This window comes from Triticum aestivum, chromosome 5B (assembly GCF_018294505.1).
Source record: "Triticum aestivum cultivar Chinese Spring chromosome 5B, IWGSC CS RefSeq v2.1, whole genome shotgun sequence".
NCBI classification, from domain to species: Eukaryota; Viridiplantae; Streptophyta; class Magnoliopsida; order Poales; family Poaceae; genus Triticum; species Triticum aestivum.
The window spans coordinates 395257957-395278833 of record NC_057807.1 but is presented as its reverse complement, the minus strand read 5'-3'; positions in this window follow the sequence as shown (position 1 = coordinate 395278833).

The following is a 20877-nucleotide window of genomic DNA, read 5'->3' as shown; positions in this document are numbered from 1 at the left end:
TAAATACATGTGTGGATACATAAAAAAAATATCGTGTCCCTAGTGAGCCTCTACTAGACTAGCTCGTTGATCAGAAATGGTTAAGGTTTCCTAACCATAGACACGAGTTGTCATTTGATAACGGGATCACATCATTAGGAGAATGATGTGATGGACAAGACCCAACCGTTAGCATAGCATATGATTGTTCAGTTTATTGCTACTGCTTACCATGAGATCATGCAACTCCCAGACTCTGGAGGAAGGCCTTGTATGCCATCAAACGTCACAACATAACCGAGTGATCATAAAGGTGCTCTACAGGTATCTCCGAAGGTGTTTGTTGGGTTGGCATGGATTGAGACTGGGATTTGTCACTCCATGTGACGGACATGTATCTTTGGGCCCTCTCGATAATACAACATCACAAGAAGCTTGCAAGCAAAGTGACTAAGGAGTTAGTTACAGGATGATGTATTACATAATGAGTAAAGAGACTTGCCGGTAACGAGACTGAACTAGGTATGGAGATACCGACGGTCGAATCTCGGGCAAGTAACATACCGACGGACAAAAGGAACTACGTATGTTGTCATAAAGGTTCGACCGATAAAGATCTTCATAGAATATGTAGAAACCAATATGGGCATCCAGGTCCCGCTATTGGTTATTAACCGGAGGAACATCTCGGTCATTTCTACATCATTCTTGAACCCATAGGGTCCGCATGCTTAATGTTTGCTGACTGTATAGTATTGTATGAGTTATGTATGTTGGTGACCGAATTTTGTTCGGAGTCCTGGATGAGATCACGGACATGACGAGGAGCTTCGCAATGGTCCGGAGGTAAAGATAGAATTAGAGGATGATATGATTAGGCCAAGGGGTAAGGCCCATGGGGCTTTAGGTCGGTGCAAAAGGAAGTTTTGCGGAGGTCAGGGACAAGACGCCAGGGACCCTGGCGTCTGGCCCTGGGCCATACGCCGAGGCCCATTGGCATCTGGGCCAGACGCCAAGAGCCGCGGCATTTGGTCCTGGAGTCCGAGAAGGACTCTTGCCTTGCGGGCAAAACCCACTTTGAGGAGGCTCTTTCTCCAAGAAACGGCCCCAAGGCTCAACATATAAATAGAGGGGCATGGCTAGCACCCGGAGCACATCAAGATTGACCAAGCCTTGTGCCGGCAACCCCGCCCCCTCTAGTTTATCCTCCGTCATAGTTTCCGTTGTGCTTGGCGAAGCCCTGCGGAAATTGTTCTTCACGACCATCGTCACCATGCCATCGTGCTACCGGAGCTCATCTACTACTTTGCGCCTCTTGCTGGATCAAGAAGGCGAAGACGTCATTGAACTGAACGTGCGCTGAACGCGGAGGTGTCGTATGTTCGGCACTTGATCGGGACGGATCATGAAGGTGTATGACTACATCAACCGCGTTGATAAAAACTTCTGCTTAGCGATCTTCAAGGGTATGAAGATGCTCTCCCCCTCTCGTATCTATGCATCTCCATGGATAGATCTTGCGTGTGCGTAGTGATAATCCCCAAGTGCAGGGAATCATCGTAGCAATTTCCAAAGGTGGAAGTGATAAGCATGGAGTGTCGAACCCACAAGGAGCTAAAGGCAAGATCAATATTCTCTCATGTCCTATCTGCCACTAATACGACTCTACGTACACCGAACGTTTGCTTCCAACTTGAAACGAGAAATAAAACTATGTTGTGGCTATGAAGAGTATGACTTTGTATGATATCGAAGAGCTAAAATATAAAAGTAGGTGCTGTTATCATAAATTTAGAATATATTACTAAATATTATAAATAGCGAGTGTGGAATAATGATGGGCCGGTGTGCGGAATTATCCTAGGCAATTGTTAACAAGACCGGTAATCACTATTGCAATTTCATATGAGGGAGAGGCATAAGCTAACATACTTTCTCTTCTTGGATCATATGCACTTATGATTGGAACTCTAGCAAGCATCCGCAACTACTAAAGATCATTAAGGTAAAAACCAACCATAGCATGAACATATCAAGTTTCCTTTATTCCCATACGCCGTGACCCACTTATCTGTGTTTATGCTTCTGTCACTCAAGCAACACAAACAATAAGTAAACCATGGACATATTGCAACACCCTACAGCGGGAATCCTTCACACTTGCATGACACAGAGGGCACAATAGGACAACACCAAAATAAATCATACAACTCATACCAATCTAGATCATCAATCAACCCAAAGACAAAGGATATCTACTCAAAACATCATAAGATGGCCACACATCATTGAATCATAATATGTGGCATAAAGCACCATGTTCAAGTAGGGATTACAGCGGGGTGCGGGAGAGTGGACCGCGTAAAAGAGATGAGGATGGTGATGATGATGGTGATGTTGATGAAGACGATCACCGTGGCGATGATTACCCTCTCGATGGCACTCCGGCTCCACCGAGAGAGAGAAGGAGAAGTTCTCTCCCTTGTGCTTCCTCCTCCATGGCCTCCCCCCTGGATGGGGAGAGGTTCCCCCTCTGGTCCTTGGCCTTCATGGCGATGATGGACCCTCCGAGATCCTTCCCCATGGCCTCCAGTGATGATGGCCCCCTTCTACAGGGTGCCAGAGAGGGCCTAGATTGATTTCTCATGGCTACAGAGGCTTGCGGCGGCGGAACTTCTGATCTAGGTTATTTTCTAGAGGTTTGGGTATTTATAAAAGAGGTTGGCATTGAGGACAAGTCAAGGGGCCCCACAGGGAGTCCACGAGACACAGGGGCGCGCCCCCCTCCCTCGTGGAGCCCATGGGACTCCCCTCGAGTAGATTTTTGTTCCAGTATTTTGTATATTTTCCCAAAAAATCTCCATTGATTTTCAGCGCATTCCGAGAACTTTTATTTTTGGACAAAAACAACACCACGGTAGTTCTGCTGAAAACAGCGTCAGTCCGGGTTAGTTCTAATCAAATCATACCAAAATCATATAAAACTATTGTAAACATGGCATGAATACTTCATAAATTATAGATACGTTGGAGACGTATCAGCATCCCCAAGCTTAATTCATGCTCGTCCTCGAGTAGGTAAATGATAAAAATAATAATTTATGAAGTGTGAATGCTAGCAAGTGCTTAAGTTTGATCAATGATAGTTTCAATCACTTTTTCTAGCATCGTTACATATCATAACAGTAGCTCAACTCATAAAACTTTTCATGATCAAGTAACTAGCTATTCACAAGTTAAAGTATAGATCATAAACTTTCTTGAAAACTAACAAACCATGCTCTTAGTCATCAAACAATTGCAATTCATCTTATTTTTGGGAAGGGTCTATGTAAGAGCTTTGGCTCAGGAAACTCCACATACTCAACTATCATTTAATCTTTCACAATTGCTAACACTCATGTGATATTTATGGGTTCAAGGTTTCAGTCGGACACAGAGAAAGATAGGGGCTTATAGTTTCGCCTCCCAACCTTTTACCTCAAGGGTAATGTCAACAATAATAATTTGTGAAAAACCCACATCCAAGTGGATATATGTATCTGGATCGCTCCAACACAAAGTGCTCTTCGCAGAGGGAAGCATAGGTTGTCATGCGCTTTTATGGTTGGATGCACAAAATCTTAATGCAAAAGAATGTCACTTTATATTCCTGCTTGTGATAAAGACCTTTATTATGTAGTCTGTCACTTTTATTTCTTCCCTATGACAAGTTCGTATAAAGCTTATTTTCTTCACACTAATAGATCATACATATTTAAGGAGCATTTTTTATTGCATGCACGATGACAACTTATTTGAAGGATCTTACTCAATCCATAGGTAGGTATGGTGAACTCTCATGGCAAAACTTGGTTTAAGGGATGTTTGGAAGCACAAGTAGTATCTCTACTTGGTGCAAATAATTTTGCTAGCATGAGAGGGAAAGGCAAGCTCGACATGTTGGATGATCCAAGACAATATAGTGTTTCGGATATAGGAAAACATAACCCATTAAGTTGTCTTCCTTGTCCAACATCAACTTTTTAGCATGTCATATTTTCATGAGTGCTCACAATTGAAAAAAGATGTCCAAGATAGTATATTTATATGTGAAATCTCTCTTCCTTTAATATTCTTTCATGAATTGTTCAAGTGACCAATTTTGCGTTTGCTGACTTTCAATAAGTTTACTACCTATACTTATTATGTGTGAAGTCATTACTCCCCATGTTATAAGCATATGAAACATATATAAATTTAGATTTATGATATTCAATTCATTCAGCCATTTACTCATAGGATATACGTGAAGCACGTGAGTAAATGGCAAACTACTCCAAAAAGATATAAGTGAAGAACACTGAGTAGTCAAATAATTAACTAGCCATGGGAGGATTCTTTTTCTTTCAAGATTTAAGATCCAATGATTTTATTCAAACAACAAGTAAAATGAAAATACACTCCAAGCAAAACACATATCATGTGACGAATAAAAATATAGCTCCGGGTAAGGTATACCGATGGTTTTGAAGACGAAAGAGGGGATGCCTTCCAGGGCATCCCCAAGCTTAGGCGCTTGAGTCTTTCTTGAATATTACCTTGGGGTGCCTTGGGAATCGTCAATCTTAGAGTATTTCCACTCCTTATTCTCCTCATATCGATATCTCACTCAAAACTTGAAAACTTCAATCACACAAAACTTAACGGAACTTCGTGAGATGGGTTAGTATGATAAAGAGTAAATCATTCACTTTGGTATTGTCAAAGACAAGATTAATAATTTTTCTCACACAATGCCTACTGTACCATATCATTTCTAAAATTTATATTGAGCAATATAAGCCATAGAAACTAGAAAACAAGCAAACTATGCATTAAAAACAGAATCTGCCAGAAACAGAACAGTCTGTAATGATCTGAACAACAACCATACTTATGCTACTCCGAAAATTCTGAAATAAATTGGTGGACGTGAGGAATTTGTATATTAATCTTCTAAAAAAATAATCAACTCAAAATCACTCTTCTGTAAAATATGACAACTAATCTCGTGAGCACAAAGTTTCTGTTTTTTACAGCAAGATCACATTAAACTTTCACCCAAATCTTCCCAAAGGTCTTACTTGGCACTTTATTGAAACAAAAGCTATAAAACATGATTACTACAGTAGCTTAATCATGTGTACACACAAAACATTAAAGGTAAATATTGGGTTATCTCCCAACAAGCGCTTTTCTTTAATGCCTTTTTGCTAGGCATGATGATTTCAATGATGCTCACATAAAAGATAAGAATTGAAACATAAAGAGAGCATCATGAAGAATATGACTAGCAAATTTAAACCTAACCCACTTCCTATGCCTAGGGATTTTGTGAGCACACAATTTAAGGGAACAATAATCAACTAGCATAGGAAGGCAAAACAAGTATAACTTCGAGACTTTAAGCATATAGAGAAGAAACTTGATATTATTGCAACTCCTACAAGCATATATTACTCCCTCATAATAATTTTCAGTAGCATCATTAATGAGTTCAACAATATAACCATCACATAAATCATTCTTTTCGTGATCTACAAGCATAGAAATTTTTCTACTCTACACATAAGCAAAATTCTTCTCATTCGGAATAGTGGGAGCAAACTCAACAAAATAACTGTCATGTGAGGCATAATCCAATTGAAAATTAAAATCATGATGACAAGTTTCATGGTTAACATTATTCTTTATAGCATACATGTCATCATATTAATCATCATAGATAGCAACTTTGTTCTCATAATCAATTGGAATGTCTTCCGAAATAGTGGAATCATTACTAACTAAAGTTGACACTCTTCCAAATCCACTTTCATAAATATCACACTAAGATTCAACACCCTCCAAAATAGTGGGATCACTAATTCCTAAAGTTGACACTCTTCCAAACCCACTTTAGATGATAGTATTATTCATACTCCAAAAGATATAAGTGAAGATCATGGAGCATTCTACAATTAATATAGACTAACCAATATCCAAGCTCAAAATATATAAGTGAAGCACACGAAGCATTCTGTAAAACCATACTCAAAAGATATAAGTGAAGCACATGAAGAATTCTATAAATAAATGAATGGCTATCTCATACTAGCATGGTTCCTAAAGAAAAATAAAAACACAAGGGACACAAATCATGTGAACAAAACAAAAACCGAGGTATACCGATAATTGTTGAAGAAGAAAGATGCGATGCCAACCGGGGCATCCCCAAGCTTAGAGGCTTGAGTATACTTGAAGTATTTACTTGGGGTTCCTTGGGAATCCCCAAGCTTTAACTCTTGCCTCTCTTTATTCTTCTCACATCGGTAACTCCTCGTTCTTCGAACACTTCATCCACACAAAACTTAACAAAAACTTTGTGAGATCCGTTAGTATAATAAAGCAAATCACTACCTTTAGGTACTGTTGCAAAATCATTTCAATTTAATATTAGCACTTTATCTACTATATTCCAACTTCACCATAGTTCATACCCCCCGATACTACCCATGGATTCATCAAAATAAGCGAACAACACATAGAAAACAGAATCTGTCGAAAACAGGACAGTCTGTAGTAATCTGGAAATTTAGTAAACTTCTGTAACTAAAACAATTCTAACTAAAATATGAAAATTTAAAAAATTTATACAGAAGTAATGTGCAAAAAGTTTCAGACCCATTTGAGTTTCCAGTAAAAAATGTAAATTCACGCGCTACAGCCAAAGTTTCTGTTTTTGTACTGCACATAGTAAACAAGCAATCTAATCATCCTAAAACCAAAGCTTGGCACATTATTTTTATAATAGAAAGGATATATACAAGGGGATAATTATTTACAGAGAAACTTCCATGAAAAATTCTACATTGTTTCCATGAGCATGAACACAAGTGCTCAAGGTCGACCCTCACTTCTCGAATGCATAACTTTCCAATCACTTCTCTTCTTGAAAAACTTTTTAGGCATATGAGGCAAGTGCATCTTTTTGTATTTTCATTTTTTGATTTTTTTGTATGTTTAACCCAGAACTAAGCAAATCAAAAAGGAAAAAAACTACTTAGGGAAGAAAGCAAACAAGCACACATGAGAATATCAACCGCACGCTATTGCTCCCCGGCAACGGCGCCAGAAAAGAGCTTGATAATCCCCAAGTGTAGGGAATCATCGTAGCAATTTCCAAAGGTGGAAGTGATAAGCATGGAGTGTCGAACCCACAAGGAGATAAAGGCAAGATCAATATTCTCTCAAGTCCTATCTGCCACTGATACGACTCTACGTACACCGTACGTTTTCTTCCAACTAGAAACGAGAAATAAAACTACGTTGTGGGTATGAAGAGGATAACTTTGTATGATATCAAAGAGGTAAAATATAAAAGTAGGTGTTGTTATCATAAATTTAGAATATATTACTAAATATTATAAATAGCAAGTGTGGAATGATGATGGGTCGGTGTGTGGAATTATCCTAGGCAATTGTTAACAAGACCGGTAATCACTATTGCAATATCATATGAGGGAGAGGCATAAGCTAACATACTTTCTCTTCTTGGATCATATGCACTTATGATTGGAACTCTAACAAGCATCCGCAACTACTAAAGATCATTGCTACGTCTTGAGCTTGCATTGGTTTTCCTTGAAGAGGAAAGGGTGATGCAACAAAGTAGCGTAAGTATTTCCCTCAGTTTTTGAGAACCAAGGTATCAATCCAGTAGGAGGCTCCTCAAAAGTCCCACGCACCTACACAAACAAACAAGAACTCGCAACCGATGCAATAAACGGGTTGTCAATCCCTTCGCGGCCACTTGCGAAAGTGAGATCTGATAGAGATAATATGATAAGATAAATATATTTTTGGTATTTTATAATATAGATTGGAAAAGTAAAGATGCAAATAAAAGTAGATTGAAAGCTTATATGATAAGAGATAGACCCGGGGGCATAGGTTTCACTAGTGGCTTCTCTCAAGATAGCATAAGTATTACGGTGGGTGAACAAATTACTGTCGAGCAATTGATAGAAAAGCGAATAATTATGAGATTATCTAGGCATGATCATGTATATAGGCATCACGTCCGTGACAAGTAGACTGACTCCTGCCTGCATCTACTACTTTCACTCCACACATCGACCGCTATCCAGCATGCATCTAGAGTATTAAGTTCATAAAGAACATAGTAACACATTAAGAAAGATGACACGATGTAGGATAAACTCATGCAATATGATATAAACCCCATCTTTTTATCCTCGATGGCAACAATACAATACGTGTCTTGCTGCCCCTGCTGTCACTGGGAAAGGACACCGCAAGATTGAACCCAAAGCTAAGCACTTCTCCCATTGCAAGTAAGATCAATCTAGTATGCCAAACCAAACTGATAATTCGAAGAGACTTGCAGAGATAACTTAATCACACATAAAAGAATTCAGAGGAGATTCAAATATTTATCATAGATAAATTTGATCATAAACCCACAATTCATCAGATCTCGACAAACACACCGCAAAAAGAGTTACATCGAATAGATCTCCAAGAAGATCAAGGAGAGCTTTGTATTGAGATTCAAAGAGAGAGAAGAAGCCATCTAGCTAATAATTATGGACCCGAAGGTCTATGGTAAACTACTCACAACTCATCGGAGAGGCCTTGGAGATGATGTAGAGGCCCTCCATGATCGATTCCCCCTTCGGTGGAGCGCCGGCGAAGGCTCCAAGATGGGATCTCGAGGATACAGAAGGTTACATCGGTGGAAATATTTTTCGTGGTCACTTCTGATATTTTTGGGGTACATGGGTACATGTAGGAGGAAGAAGTAGGTCGGTGGACGCTCGAGGGGCCCACGAGGGTGGGGGCGTGCCGGGCACCCTCGTGGCCGCCTCGCTTGTTTATTGACTTCCACTCCAAGTCCTCTGGATCACGTTTGTTCCAAAAAGATCGTTCCCGAAGGTTTCATTCCGTTTGGACTCCGTTTGATATTCCTTTTCTTCGAAACACCGAAATAGGCAAAAAAAATAGCAATTTGGGCTGGGCCTCCGGTTTGTAGGTTAGTCCCAAAAATGATATAAAAGTGTAATGTAAAGCCCATAAACATCCAAAACGGGTAATATAATAGCATTGAATAATCAAAAATTATAGATACGTTGGAGACGTATCAGTCATTAAGGTAAAACCCAACCATAGCATTAACATATCAAGTCCCCTTTATTCCCATACGCCGTGACCCACTTATCTGTGTTTATGCTTCTGTCACTCAAGCAAGGCAGACAATTAGTAAACCATGGATATATTGCAACACCATACAACAGGAATCCCTCACGCTTGCGCGACAGGGAGGGCACAATAGGACAACACCAAAATAAATCATACAACTCATACCAATCTAGATCATCAATCAACCCAAAGACAAAGGATATCTACTCAAAACATCATAAGATGGCAACACATCATTGGATCATAATATGTGGCATAAAGCACCATGTTCAAGTAGGGATTACAGCGGGGTGCGGGAGAGTGGACCGCGTAAAAGAGATGAGGATGGTGATGATGATGGTGACGTTGATGAAGACGATCACCGTGGTGGTGATTCCCCACCCAATGGCACTCCGGCACCACCGAGAGAGAGGAGGAGAAGTTCTCTCCCTTGTGCTTCCTCCTCCATGGCCTCCCCCTGGATGGAGAGAGGTTCCTCCTCTAGTCCTTGGCCTTCATGGCGATGATGGCCCCTCCGAGATCCTTCCCCATGGCCTCCGATGATGATGGCCCCCTCCGGCAGGGTGCCAGAGAGGGCCTAGATTGATTTCTCGTGGCTACAGAGGCTTGCGGCGGCGAAACTTCCGATCTAGGTTATTTTATGGAGGTTTGGGTATTTATAGAAGAGGTTGGCATGGAGGACAAGTCAAGGGGCCCCACAGGGAGTCCACAAGGCACAGGGGCATGTCCCAGGGGGGTGGGCGTGCCCCCACCCTCGTGGAGCCCATGGGACTCCCCTCCGATAGATTTTTGTTCCAGTATTTTTTATATTTTCCCAAAAAAATCTCCGTTGATTTTCAGCGCATTCCAAGAACTTTTATTTCTGCACAAAAACAACACCACAATAGTTCTGCTGAAAATAGTGTGAGTCCGGGTTAGTTCTAATCAAATCATACCAAAATCATATAAAATTATTGTAAACATGGCATGAATCCTACATAAGTTATAGATACGTTAGAGACATATAACGTAGAAATTTTTATTTTTCATGCAATGTTTCCCAACAACTAGAGGATGGATGACGACTTTGCTCGATTTTTTTGCCCGTACTCCATGGGATAGTTATAGAGCATCTACAATCGGGCTCCTCAAATGCCCCATAAGCCCAGGCAGATGACCTAGTTAAAAAGTCTTGACCTAGCCGTAGCCCTCATACCTGTTAGGGAATGCGGTATTTTCAAAAAAAAACCTACGATCACGCAAGATCTATCTCTAGGTGATGCATAGCAATGAGAGGGGAGAGTGTTGTCTACGTACCCTCGTAGACCAAAAGCGAAAGCATTATGACAACGCGGTTGATGTAGTCGTACGTCTTCATGATCCGACCGATCCTAGCACCAAAGGTACGTCACCTCCGTGATTTGCACACGTTTAGCTCGGTGATGTCCCATGAACTCTAGATCCAGCTGAGGTCGAGGGAGAGTTTCGTTAGCACAAAGGTGTGGCGATGGTGATGATGAAGTTACCGGCGCAGGACTTCGCCTAAGCACTACGACGATATGACCGAGGTGGAAATCTGTGGAGGGGGGCACCGCACACGGCTAAAACAATTGTCAACTTGTGTGTCTTAGGGTGCCCCCTGTCCCCGTATATAAAGGAGCAATGGGGGAGGCCGGCCGACCCTCATGGGGCGCGCTCCAAGTAGGATTCCTACTAGGAATCCTATTCCTAGTAGGTTTCCAACAAGGGAAGAGAGGGGGAAGGAGGAAGGAAGAGGATGAAGGGAAGGAAAGGGGGGCGCCGCCCCCCTTCCCTTGTCCTATTCGGACTCAAGGGGTGGGGGGGGGCATCCCCTCCTGGCCCTTCCTCTTCTCCCACTAAGGCCCACCTAGTCCCACTAGTTCCCCCGGGGGGTTCCTGTAACCCTCCGGCACTCCGGTTTTATTCGAAACTTCTCCGGAACACTTCTGGTGTCCGAATATAGTCGTCCAATATATCAATCTTTATCCACCATTCGAGACTCTTCGTCATGTCCGTGATCACATCCGGGACTCCAAACAATCTTCAGTACATCATATCACATAAACTCATAATAGCAATCGTCATCGAACGTTAAGCATGCGGACCCTACGGTTCGAGAACTATGTAGACATGATCGAGACACGTCTCCGGTCAATAACCAATAGCGGAACCTGGATGCTCATATTGGTTCCTACATATTCTATGAAGATCTTTTATCGGTTAAACCGCATTACAACATACCCCTTTGTCATCGGTATGTTACTTGCCCGAGATTCGATCGTTGGTATCTCAATACCTAGTTCAATCTCGTTACCGGTAAGTCTCTTTACTCGTTCCGTAATACTTCATCCCGTAACTAACTCATTAGTCACAATTCTTGCAAGGCTTATAGTGATGAGTATTACCGAGAGGGCCCAGAGATACCTCTCTGAAACACGGAGTGACAAATCCTAATCTTGATCTATGCCAACCCAACAAACACCTTCAGAGACACTTGTAGATCACCTTTATAATCTCCCATTTACGTTGTGACATTTGGTAGCACACAAAGTGTTCCTCCGGTATTTGGGAGTTGCATAATCTCATAGTCTGAGGAACTTGTATAAGTCATGAAGAAAGCAGTAGCAATGAAACTAACACAATCATAATGCTAAGCTAATGGATGGGTCATGTCCATCACATCATTCTCCTAATTATGTCACCGTTCATCAAATGACAACACATGTCTATGGTTAGGAAATGTAACCATCTTTGATTAACGAGCTAGTCAAGTAAAGGCATACTAGGGACACTATGTTTTGTCTATGTATTCACACATGTACTAAGTTTTCGGTTAATACAATTCTAGCATGAATAACAAACATTTATCATGAAATAAGGAAATAAATAATAATTTTATTATTGCCTCTAGGGCATATTTCCTTTAGTCTCCCACTTGCACTAGAGTCAATAATCTAGTTCACATCGCCATGTGATTTAACACCAATAGTTCACATATGTATGTGATTAACACCAATAGTTCACATCGCCATGTGATCAACACTCAAACGGTTTACTAGAGTCAATAATATAGTTTACATTGCTATGTGATTAGCACCCAAAGAGTACTAAGGTGTGATCATGTTTTGCTCGTGAGAGAAGTTTAGTCAACGGGTCTGTCACAATCAGAGTCGTATGTATTTTGTAAATATTCTATGTCTACAATGCTTTGCATGGATCTACTCTAGCTAATTGCTCCCACTTTCAATATATATTAGATTGAGACTTAGAATCATCTGGATAGGTGTAAAAGCTTGCATCAACGTAACTCTTTACGACGAACTCTTTATCACCCCCATCACCGAGAAACATTTCCTTAGTCCTCACTAAGGATAATTTTGACCGCTGTCCAGTGATCTACTCTTAGATCACTATTGTAACCCCTTGCCAAACTCATGGCAAGGTACACAATAGGTCTGGTACACAACACATCATACTTTATAGATCCTATGACTGTGGCATAGGGATGACTTTCATTCTCTTTCTATCTTCTGCCGTGGTCGGGCTTTGAGTCTTACTCAACTTTACACCTTGTAATACAGACAATAATTCCTTCTTTGACTGATCCATTTTGAGCTCTTTCAAAAACTTTGTCAAGGTATTTACTCATTGAAAAATCTTATCAAGCGTCTTGATCTATCTTTATAGATCTTGATGCCCAATTTGTAAGCAACTTCACCGAGGTATTTCAATGAAAAACTCTTATTCGAGTATCCCTTTATGCTATCCAGAAATTATATATCATTTCCAATCAACAATATGTCATCCACATATAATATTACAAATTCTACAGAGCTCCCACTCACTTTCTTGTAAATACAGGCTTCTCCAAAAGCCTGTATAAAACCATATGCTTTGATCACATTATCAAAGCGTTTATTAAAACTCCGAGAGGCTTGCACCAGTCCATAAATGGATCGCTGGAGCTTGCACACCTTGTTAGTACCTTTAGGATCGACAAAACCTTCTGGTTGCATCATATACAACTCTTCTTCCAGAAGTCCATTCAAGAATGCAGTTTTGACATCCATCTGCCAAATTTCATAATTATAAAATGCGGCAATTGCTAACAGATTCAGATAGACTCAAGCATTGCTACGGGTGAGAAAGTCTCATCATAGTCAACTCTTTGAACTTCTCAAAACCTTTTGCAACAAGTCGATCTTTGTAGATAGTAACACTACTATCAGCGTCCGTCTTCCTATTGAAGATCCATTTATTCTCTATGGCTTGCCGATCATCGGGCAAGTCCACCAAAGTCCATACTTTGTTCTTATACATGGATTCTATCTCAGATTTCATGTCCTCAAGCCATTTCACGGAATCTGGGCTCATCATTGCTTCCTCATAGTTTGTAGGTTCATCATGGTCTAGTAACATGACATCTAGAATAGGATTACCATACCACTCTGATGTAGATTGTACTCTGGAAGACCTACGAGGTTCTGTAGTAACTTGATCTGAAGTTTCATGATCATCATCATTAGCTTCCTCATTAATTGGTGGCGGAATCACTGGAACTGATTTCTGTGATGAACTGCTTTCCAATTCGGGAGAAGGTACAATTATCTCATCAAGTTCTACTTTCCTCTCACTCACTTCTTTCAAGAGAAACTCCTTCTCTAGAAAGGATCCATTCTTAGCAACGATCTTGCCTTTGGATCTGTGATAGAAGGTGTACCAAACAATTTTCTTTGGGTATCTTATGAAGTCGCATTTCTCCGACTTGGGTTCGAGCTTACCAGGTTGAAGCTTTTTCACATAAGCATCGCACCCCCAAACTTTAAGAAACGACAACTTTGGTTTGCCAAACCACTGTTCATAAGGCGTCGTCTCAACGGATTTTGATGGTGCCCTATTTAAAGTGAATGCAACTGTCTCTAATGCATAACCCCAAAAACAATAGTGGTAACCCGGTAAGAAACATCATAGATCACACCATATCCAATAAAGTGCGGTTACAATGTTCGGACACACCATTATGCTGTGGTGTTCCATGTGGCGTGAGCTGTGAAACTATTCCACAATGTTTTAAATAAAGGCCAAACTCGTAACTCAAATATTCTCCTCTACGATCAGATCGTAGAAACTTTATTTTCTTGGTACGATGTTTTTCCACTTCACTCTGAAATTCTTTGAACTTTTCAAATGTTTCAGACTTATGTTTCATTAAGTAGATATAACCATATCTTCTCAAATCATCTGTGAAGGTAGGAAAATAACGATACCCACCACGAGCCTCAATACTCATTGGACCACATACATCAGTATGTATTATTTCCAATAAGTCAGTAGCTCGTTCCATTGTTCTGGAGAACGGAGTTTTAGTCATCTTGCCCATAAGGCACGGTTCGCAAGCACCAAGTGATTCATAATCAAGTGATTCCAAAAGTCCATCAACATGGAGTTTCTTCATGCGCTTTATACCGATATGACCCAAACGGCAGTGCCACAAATAAGTTGCACTATAATTATTAAACTTATATCTTTTGGCTTCAACACTATGAATGTGTGTATCACTACTATCAAGATTCAATAAACCATCAACATTGGGTGTATGACCATATAAGGTTTTATTCATGTAAACAGAATAACAATTTATTCTCTATCTTAGATGAATAATCCTATTGCAATAAACATGATCTAACCATATTTATGCTCAACGCAAACACCAAATAACATTATTTAGGTTCAACACTAATCTCGAAAGTATAGGGAGTGTGCGATGATGATCATATCAATCTTGGAACCACTTCCAACACACATCGTCACTTCACCCTCAACTAGTCTCTATTTATTCTGTAACTCCTGTTTCGAGTTACTAATCTTAGCAACCGAACAAGTATCAAATACCCAGGGGCTACTATAAACACTAGTAAGGTACACATCAATAACCTGTATATCAAATATACCTTTGTTCACTTTGCCATCCTTCTTATCCACCAAATATTTAGGGCATTTCCGCTTCCAGTGACCATTTCCGTTGCAGTAGAAGCACTCAGTTTCAGGCTTTGGTCCAGCTTTGGGCTTCTTCACGGGAGTGACAACTTGCTTGCCATTCTACTTGAAGTGCCCTTTCTTTCCCTTTGCCCTTTACTTGAAACTTGTGGTCTTGTCAATCATCAACACTTGATGCTCTTTCTTGATTTCTACCTTTGTCGATTTCAGCATCACAAAGATCTCAGGAATTGTTTTCGTCATCCCTTGCATACTATAGTTCATCAGTAAGTTCCAGTAACTTGGTAATGGTGACTAGAGAACCCTGTCAATCACTATCTTATCTGAAAGATTAACTCCCACTTGATTCAAGTGATTGTAGTACCCAGACAATCTGAGCACATGCTCACTGCTTGAGCTATTCTCCTCCATCTTTTAGCTATAGAACTTGTTGGAGACTTCATATCTCTCAACTCGAGTATTTGCTTGAAATATTAACTTCAACTCTTGGAACATCTCATATGGTCCATGACGTTCAAAATGTCTTTGAAGTCTCGATTCTAAGCTGTAAAGCATGGTGCACTAAACTATCAAGTAGTCATCATATTAAGCTAGCCAAATGTTCATAACATCTGCATCTGCTCCTGCAATAGTTCTGTCACCTAGCGGTGCATCAAGGACATAATACTTCTATGCAGCAACGAGGATAAACCTCAGATCACGGACTCAGTCCGCATCATTGCTACTGTCATCTTTCAACTTAGTTTTCTCTAGGAACATATAAAAAAACACAGGGAAGCTACAACGTGAGCTATTGATCTACAACATAATTTGCAAAAATACTGTCAGGACTAAGTTCATGATAAATTAAAGTTCAATTAATCATATTACTTAAGAACTCCCACTTAGATAGACATCCCTCTAGTCATCTAAATGATCACGTGATCCAAATCAACTAAACCATGTCCGATCATCACGTGAGATGGAGTAGTTTTCAATGGTGAACATCACAATGTTGATCATATCTACTATATGATTCACGCTCGACCTTTTGGTCTCCAGTGTTCTGAGGCCATATCTGCATATGCTAGGCTCGTCAAGTTTAACCCAAGTATTCTGCGTGTGCAAAAACTGGCTTGCACCCATTGTATGTAAACGTAGAGCCTATCACACCCAATCATCACGTGGTGTCTCAGCACGAAGAACTGTAGCAACGGTGCATACTCAGGGAGAACACTTATACCTTGAAATTTAGTAAGGGATCATCTTATAATGCTACCGCCATACTAAGCAAAATAAGATGCATAAAAGATAAACATCACATGCAATCAATATATGTGACATGATATGGCCATCATCATCTTGTGCTCATGATCTCTATCGCCGATGCATCATCATGATCTCCATCGTCACCGGCGTGACACCTTGATCTCCATCATAGCATTGTTGTCGTTTCGCCAACTATTGTTACTACGACTATCACTACCACTTGAGTGATAAAGTAAAACAATTACATGGCGATTGCATTGCATACAATAAAGCGACAACCATATGGCTCCTTCCAGTTGCCGATAACTTTGTTACAAAACATGATCATCTCATACAACAATTTATATCACATCATTCCTTGACTATATCACATCATAGCAAGCCCTGCAAAAACAAGTTAGACGTCCTCTACTTTGTTGTTGCAAGTTTTACGTGGCTGCTACAGGCTTCTAGCAAGAACCGTTCTTACCTACGCATCAAAACCACAATGATTTTTCGTCAAGTGTGTTGTTTTAACCTTCAACAAGGACCGGGCATAGCCACACTTGATTCAACTAAAGTTGGAGAAACAGACACTCACCAGCCACCTATGTGCGAAGCACGTCGGTAGAACCAGTCTCGCGTGAGCGTACGTGTAATGTCGGTCTGAGCCGCTTCATCCAACAATACCGCCGAATAAAAGTATGACATGCTGGTAAGCAGTATGACTATTATCGCCCACAACTCTTTGTGTTCTACTCGTGCATATAACATCTACGCATAGACCTGGCTCTTATGCCACTGTTGGGGAACACAGTAATTTCAAAAAAATTCCTACGACCACGCAAGATCTATCTCTAGGTGATGCATAGCAATGAGAGGGGAGAATGTTGTTTACGTACCCTCGTAGATCGAAAGCGGAAGCATTATGACAACGCAGTTGACGTAGTCGTACATCTTCACGATCCGACCGATCCTAGCACCAAAGGTACGGCACCTCCGCGATCTGCACACGTTCAGCTCGGTGACGTCCCATGAACTCTAGATCGAGCTAAGGTTGAGGGAGAGTTTCGTCAACACGACGACGTGGTGATGGTGATGATGAAGTTATCGGTGCAAGGCTTCACCTAAGCACTACGACGATATGACCATGGTGGAATCTGTGGAGGGGGGCACCGCACACGGCTAAAACAATTGTCAACTTGTGTGCCTTAGGGTGCCCCCTGCCCTCGTATATAAAGGAGCAAGGGGGGAGGCCGGTCGGCCCTCATGGGGTGTGCCCCAAGTAGGATTCCTACTAGGAATCCTATTCCTAGTAGGTTTCCAACAAGGGAAGAGAGGGGGAAGGAGGAAGGAAGAGGGGGAAGGGAAGGAAGGGGGGGGGGCGCCCCCCTTCTCTTGTCCTATTCAGACTCAAGGAGGGGGGGGGGCACGGCCAACCCCTCCTGGCCCTTCCTCTTCTCCCACTAAGGCCCATCTAGGCCCACTAGTTCCCCTGAGGGGTTCCAGTAACCCTCCGACACTCGGGTTTTATCCGAAACTTCTCCGGAACACTTTCGGTGTCCGAATATAGTCATCCAATATATCAATCTTTATGTCTCGACCATTTCAAGACTCCTCATCATGTCCGTGATCACATCCGGGACTCCGAACAATCTTCGGTACATCATATCACATAAACTCATAATACCAATCGTCATCGAACGTTAAGCGTGCGGACCCTACGGGTTCGAGAACTATGTAGACATGACCGAGACACGTCTCCGTTCAATAACCAATAGTGGAACCTGGATGCTCATATTGGTTCCTACATATTCTACGAAAATCTTTTATCGGTCAAACCGCATAACAACATACGTTGTTCCCTTTGTCATTGGTATGTTACTTGCCCGAGATTCGATCGTGTATGTTCACACACCAACTGTCGACGGAGGTATAGACCTAGAAGGACAATCCATTCGTTGGCCAAAGTAGGGTGTATGTTCACACACCAACTGTCGGCGGAGGTAGGGTGTATGTCCACAAACCAAGCGTCGAGAAAGGTAGGGTGTATGTCCACAAACCAAGAAGATGGCATTGCATAATTCCCATATACTCCCTCCGTTCCTAAATATTTGTCTTTTTAGAGATTTCAAATGGACTACCACATACGGATGTATATAGACATATTTTAGAGTGTAGATTCACTCATTTTTTCCATATGTAGTCACTTGTTGAAATATCTAAAAAGACAAATATTTAGGAATGGTGGGAGTATGATATAGAAACCAAACAGGTGGCATTCACACAAAGCAAATCTAAACTAAGCTGATGACATATACGATGTATAATGTAAGCAATGCAAGGCGCCATATGCATGATATGACCAACATCAGCATGCCAGGTTAGACCAAACACCTCAGGTGGTAAACAGGCATGGTCGGCTCCTTCTGAATCTCCATCTGAACAGTTATCTTCCTCTGGAATACAATCTGGAAATGCAGGAGAGGGGGGGGGGCACTTCGCCCACCATGGAGCAGCGTCTGCATGACATTATATTCGCACGCAATGGTCTTCTCTTTTTCTCTACATGTTTAGTACGATTGTGTACAATATCTGACATGCATAATAATAAAAAAATAGTTAGATTTTGTAAGGCCTAAGGGGTGCATGCAAAAATCAAGACTGATGGTAGCAAACGAGTGGATGGATCCAAAACTAATGATAGCAGGTAGATTATAGCTTCAGTTTAAAAAGATAGACAATGGATCATCTATTGTTTGTTGCCCACCCAACATGAACCACATAGAAGGCCCCAGATGAACCAGATAGTAGACAGATACTATTCGTTGCTGGCTCGATATGAGACCCATGGGCAATTCAAAACTCAAGATTGAACGATAAAGTAGCAGGTAATAATAACCGATGTATAACGTAAGCAAACACAAAAGACTGCAACCTCTCTTCCGGAACTATGTAGTCCTCAGGTTCATCTGCTCAGTCAATGATGGTAATCCAGTTGGCTATGGCTGCCGGGAACGGGGAAGATGATCTGAGGCGGCAAAATAAAGTCTGCAGGGGGGATCTCTGCTATAGTGAACGCTTCTGTCGATGGTGCACCTTAGGTGGGGTGGATGATGGCACGGCAGGAGCAGGACATAACACACAGAGTTTTCTTTGACGCCAATATGAAAATGAAGTAAATTTGTAAGGGCTCCTTAGAATTGGAGGATTCTATAAACGCAGGGACAGGAAAAACACAGGAATAGGATAGGAATGCATGTGCGAAACAAAGCATTTGGAAACATAGGATTTCAGTCAACCTGGGTGTTTGGCTCACGTGAATTGGAAGAACAGAGGAATGGAGAAACAAAGTGATGCGACGACTGTACAACCTCTTTGGCATAGCCTTTTGGACCTCAGCATCATTGGGTTGGACGTGGAGGATGGTGATGATGCTGGTGTGACTGTCGGAGGCGGGGAAGAAGATCCGAGGCCTCTGGAAACGGCACCGAGGGTACTGCTCCGCTGTGATGGACGGTTCCGTCATTGGAGTAGCTCCGCTAAGGTGTACGGCGACGAGGCTGAAGCATGACAAGACAAACAACTTTAATATGAAGTGGGACCCAAATATCATCTGCAATAGATGATGTAAAATACATCACCAAAAAGTGCTAGATGTAAAACGCATCAGCCGCGCCACGGCCGCTCCGACAGATGTTGTAAGTACTGTTCACTCTGAACTTAACTGAAGAAAGTGAACTTCACAGTCGAAACTGAATTTTACTGTCCAAACTGATTGAACTAGTAACAGAGCATTGCAATAGATGTTTAGGGCGTTCGAGCACTAGTAGCAGAGAAGCAGTGATCTAAATCAACAGACGCTCGAGCAGGAAACGCACTAGCAGAGAGCAAGTCATGCAGTAGCACCGCGAGCGAGTGCTAAAGCAGCAACTCCTGTAGCTGCCGGAGGTCGTGTAGCAGCAGCAGCAGCGCAAGCGAGAGCAAGAGCAGAGCAGCAACACGAACGAAAGCAGGAGTAGTGCAGTAGCGCGACCGACAGCAAGAACAGAGCCGCAGCGCGAGCGAGAGCCGGAGCAGCTGCAACTAGTGCCGTTGTGGAAGTCGCCGCCGAGGAAGCAACGACATGGGGGAGAGACGTTGTGGATGATGTGGCCGGCAACGACGTCGTCGATGGAGACGCCATGTCTGCTCGGTATCGAGCACCGGCAGCCCCGTGAGATCGAATAAAAGATAAAATGCAGCGGTGAGTACAGAACCTCCTTGGTGGCGCCGAGTTGGCCTCGGCTTCCTCAGAGGAATTGGTGAGGGTGCCACGGTTCCGGTGGGGCAGGTCAAGATGGCGCTGTGGGGATTGAGGTGGCGCGATAGACGAGGCGAACGTCAGGGCAGCTCCTTGGAGGTAGAGGACGGGGCGGCTGATCCAGTGGGACGACGAGATCGACAACGGAT